This window comes from Colobus angolensis, unplaced genomic scaffold (assembly GCF_000951035.1).
Source record: "Colobus angolensis palliatus isolate OR3802 unplaced genomic scaffold, Cang.pa_1.0 Scaffold10, whole genome shotgun sequence".
NCBI lineage: Eukaryota > Metazoa > Chordata > Mammalia > Primates > Cercopithecidae > Colobus > Colobus angolensis.
The window spans coordinates 6,281,793-6,286,873 of NW_012110919.1; the positions used below are offsets into that span (position 1 = coordinate 6,281,793).

General features: G+C 40.8%; 1 protein-coding gene across 1 annotated transcript in view; it reads right to left on the reverse strand.

Moving 5' to 3' along the window:
* FGD6 (FYVE, RhoGEF and PH domain containing 6) overlaps positions 1 to 5,081 on the reverse strand; it is a 139,615-nt gene that overhangs the window by 52,285 nt on the left and 82,249 nt on the right. The gene's annotated exons all lie outside the window — the stretch shown is intronic.

Below are 5,081 nucleotides of genomic sequence, written 5' to 3' on the forward strand. Positions count from 1 at the left end.
GGAGGCTGAGGCAGAAGAATCGCTTGAACCCAGGAGGTGGAGGTGGCAGTGAGCTAAGATCATGCCACTGCACTACAGCCTGGGTGACAGAGTAAGACTCCATCTCAAAAAAAAAAAAAAAGTCATCTATTAATTTAATTATGATCTTTTTTATGTGTGCTTGTTAGCCTGTACACAGCTCAAATTTATAGCTTCAGAACACTATAACAGATGTTTTAAATATCTCATTTTCTACCAACATGAGAAATCCTAGATTTCTAAAACCTAGAGGCAGTTAACATCATCCTAGACTAAAGGCAAAGACAACAAGAAAAAGTAATATAGTATGTTGTTAAAGTAACCTTTTATATAACATAAATATTTTGAACAAGATCAAAGAAACCACCTGATCCACATTTAATCAAAGTTCAAAGAACTGTTTTTTTCTAAATACGTAAGTGGAAAAGACTTTTTAGAGGAATTTTTAAATTCCTCAATCTTATATTTTCTCTATCAGCATCCTTACTGACTCAACAACACCAATGTAATCACCTTCCACAAATGAAAGGCTTTTTACCGGAAAAAAAAAAAATCATACAACATATAGCACAGGTAGAGGGAAAAAGACTACAAGGATATGTGATATCCATCTCTGGATGGTAGAAGATGCAAAGAGACTTTATATTTTCATAATCCTTAAATATTTTTATATGCACAAAAGATCGCTTCAAAGACAAAAAGTGATCCTTACAAAAATAACATCACCAGAATATACTTTCTCAAACTGAATGAGTATCTTTTGTGACTGCTACTTGCACTAAAGTCTGCCTCTGACTTTATTTTTTTGAGATAGGGTGTCCTGCTCTGTTACCCAGGGTGAAGTACAGCAGGCATGATCATAGCTCACTGCAGCCTCGAACTCTTGCGCTCAAGTGATCATCCTGCCTCAGCTTCCTCAGTAGCTGGGATGACCGGCGTGTGTCACCATACCCAGCTAATTTTTAAATTTTTCTTTTGTAGAGACAGGGTCTCACTATGTTGACCAGGCAGGTTTCAAACTCCTGGGCTCAAGAGATCCTCCCAACTCAGTGCTGGGATTACAGGCATGAGCCACCATGCCCCGCCCTGCCTCTGCCTTCAAGGGGTTTACAATCTAGTGGAGAAGATAAGGCACAGAGCCATGGTATAATTAAACAACTAAAGGATTCAGTCACAAGACAAAGGGCAAGATCAATACAATTTTTAGGAACTGCAAAGGAGAAGGCTCAGTGGGGGCCTGAGTGACTGGGCATGACCTCAAAGAGGAAGACGGTAAGCCCCATCAGGGTAGGGGCTACCACTGTGTTGTCTGCCAGTGTATATGGGTGTCTCGCGCAGGACCAACATATATAAATATTTGTTGGTGGAGTGATTAATGGAGGAGAGATTCTGGTTTTGAAGGACAGCTTTCAGGAGACAGCCAGAAACCTACTATAGCTAGACCAAAGGAAAAGAAGGTTCAAGTAATTCTGGGTTATAAATTGTGGTCTTTATACCATGAATAAGCGGGTTTTCAACTTTTCTAATAAACAGAATGAAAGTGTATCCTTGGAAGATAAATCAGGCAGTAACTGTACTAGGCTACATGGAGGTGTAGGTAAGAGGTAGCATGACCACCAGCAAAATATTGCCATAAAATGGCATGAGTTTAGAAGGGCCTGTCCTGGAGCATAACAAAGAAATAGAAGAAGCAGAAACTAGAGGTGGAGGAAAATTTGCTGTCAGATTCTACAGGGAAGAAAGAGAAAAGGGAAGAATTTCAGTCCTTTCCATAATTTTGTGACTGGATGACTGAAAGAATGCTTTTAAACATTTATTAATTAATCCATCCATCCATCCATCCAACACTCATTGCTGCTACTGCATGGGGATTCTCGACCTTATAAAAAAGAGCAACTCTCCCTTTCCCTAACTACACCTTTCAGTTGACTGAGTCCCTGATGTGTTCCAGGATCTATGCCTGACACTGGGATAGGATAAATAAAGATGGTCTCTACCCTGAAGAGATGAGAAAGAAGAAGATAAGCAATGGTGTAAGTTAAGGCTGCTCTGATAGCAGTCTGTTTTCTTCCCATTCTTCCCAGCTTCAAATAGCATCCAGCCTGATAAACTGGTCTTGAGTACCCAATACAAAAGTAAAATTTACAAGTTTTTTTTTTTTGAGACAGAATCTTGCTCTGTCATCCAGGCTGGAGTACAGTGGTGCAATCTCAGCTCACTGCAACCTCCACCTCCCGGGTTCAAGTGATTCTCCTGCCTTAGCCTCCTGAGTGGCTGGGATTACAGGCGCATGCTACCGCGCCCAGCTACTTTTTGTATTTTTAGTAGAGAAAGCGTTTCACCATGTTGGCCAGATTGGTCTCCAACTTCTCAGCTCAAGCAATCTGCCCACCTCAGTGTCCCAAAGTGCCGGGATTACAGGCACGAGCCACTGTGCCCAGCCAAAATACACAAATGTTTAGGCTTAAATTATATAAATCACTGATTTTGTTATACAACTATATGCATTCTTTTAGATCTGGATTTGAATTGATCTTAAAAAAATACTAACAAGAATGTAGGTATAAGTTTTTTACTACAATGCAGGAAGAGATTGCCTAAATAGAATACCCTATAGAAATTCAAAGTAAGTACAGGAAAGAAAAAGTTGCAAGACAAGAACATGGTTATCTGAACAGCAGTGATAGACTGCTCTATCTGGGAATTTCCACTGATCTTTTCTAAAAGGATTCCAGAAGAAACCATCTTATCTTATCATCTATGCATTATCTCAGTGGGAGGCACAAACCTACTTAACATTGAATCAGGAGTACTGACTCTTTCCCCTTCTCAGCCTGAAACTTAAAGTTGCCAGGAGTTGCCTCAAATGAATGAAGTACCACTCCTGTCTGCTCTTGTATATACTGATTTGGAATCAATCCAAACTCCAAAACGGAAATAAAAGTACTTACCTCACAAGGTTGTTGGAGGATTAAATCATTCGAGCTTTATTATCCAAAGTAATTAACATGTTTGAAAGATGCAAATTTAAGACTTAAAATCCAACTTAAAAAAATCTCAGGCTGGGCCCAGTGGCTCAAGCCTGTGATGTCAGCACTTTGGGAGGCTAAGGTGGGATGATCACTTGACCCCAGGAATTGGAGACCAGCCTGGACAACATGGGGAAACCCTGTTTCTACATGAAATTTATATAAAAAAAAAAATCTCAGGGCCCAGACCACAGTACTTTTATAGCAACAGCAGACGTATCTTGCAAAGTAGAGAGTAATCAGACCACTACAAAAATCAGTATTAGAAAAATCAGAAACTTTTAAGTAAAACTAAAAAGCATCAGTTAACAGGATAGATCACTTAAATACAAAAATAAAAAAGCCAATCTTTAGTATTGATCTGCAAGGTTACAGGAATGTCCTTAGGATTATAGGAATATGGGTGCTTCAATTAAGCTGTGTAGGCTTAGGAGGACATTTCACTTTTATGCTTATGCCTTTCTTTTTAGGAGAAGATATCATCTCTAATACACCTTAGACTCCAAAATGTTGTCTCAATGTCGTTCTTTGAACTAAAAACATTTAGGCTAATGAAGTTTTTTTTTTTTTTTTTTTTTGAGATGCAGTTTCGCTCTTGTTGGCCAGGCTGGAGTGCAATGGTGTGATCTTGGCTCACCACAACCTCTGCCTCTTGGGTTCAAGCAATTCTCTTGCCTCAGTGTCCAGAGTAGCTGGGATTACAGGCATGTACCACCATGCCTGGCTAATTTTTGCATTTTTAGTAGAGACAGGGTGTCTCCATGTTGGTCAGGCTGGTCTCGAACTCCTGACCTCAGGTGACTGGCCCGCCTCAGCCTCCCAAAGTGCTGGGATTCCAGGCGTGAGACACCACACCTGGCAAGATGTTTTAAACCTAGCTTAAAACCAATCTAAATTATTTCCTGAACAGCTTCAACATATCCCAAACTGACTCAGATATTTTGGAGGCCACTAAATCATAGATATAAGACACGCTCCCTGAGCTCAAAGTTGGAGAACAGAAGCAATCAGAGATGGCTACAAAGAGAATGGACTTCTGACCTGATTTCAGGTCAGGCTTAGAGGAAGGAAAGCATTTTAATCAATGGAAAAAAAGGCATAGGATGAAGAATACAAAGTCTATGTTCTTTCTTTAATTTTAGTCCTGATTTTGTGGCCTTGACCAGGCCATTCATCACTTTTCCCCCCTCCCAAATCCACCAGTATTGAGGGCCTACTATATATAAGGTATTGTGTGCATCAATTAATGAATGGAAAAGCCAAGATGGGCAGATCATCTGAGGTCAGAAGTTTGAGACCAGGTTGGCCAACATGGCAAAACCATGTCTCTACTAAAAATACAAAAATTAGCCAGGTGTGGTGGCAGGTGCCTGTAATCCCAGCTACTTGGGAGGCTGAGGAAGGAGGATCACTTGAACCTGGGAGGTGGAGGCTGCAGTGAGCTGAGATTGCACCACTGCACTACAGCCTGGGCAACATAGCAAGATTTCTTCTCCAAAAAAAAAAATTAATAATTAATTAATTAAAAAATAAATAAATAATGGAAAAGATTTTCCAATCTAAGATTAAATAAGAGGTAGCTCAAACTAAAAATAACTCCAAGCTCACATGATGTTGGTATTATAGAACAAAATTCTTCCTTTTTTTTTAAGAGATGGAATTCTCACTGTCACCTAGGTTGAAGTACAGTAGCATGATCACCGCTCACTGCAGCCTCAAACTCCTGGGCTCAAGCAATCCTCCCTGTTCAGCCTCCAGAGCTGCTGGGTTACAAGCATGGGCCACTGAACCTAGTTAAAACCTATTTTAGTGGCCAGGTGCGGTGGCTCAAGCCTGTAATCCCAGCACTTTGGGAGGCCAAGACGGGCGGATCACAAGGTCAGGAGATTGAGACCATCCTGGTTAACCCAGTGAAACCCGTCTCTACTAAAAAACACAAAAAACTAGCCGGGCGAGGTGGCAGGTGCCTGTAGTCCCAGCTACTCAGGAGGCTGAGGCAGGAGAATGGCGTAAACCCAGGAGGCGGAGCTTGCA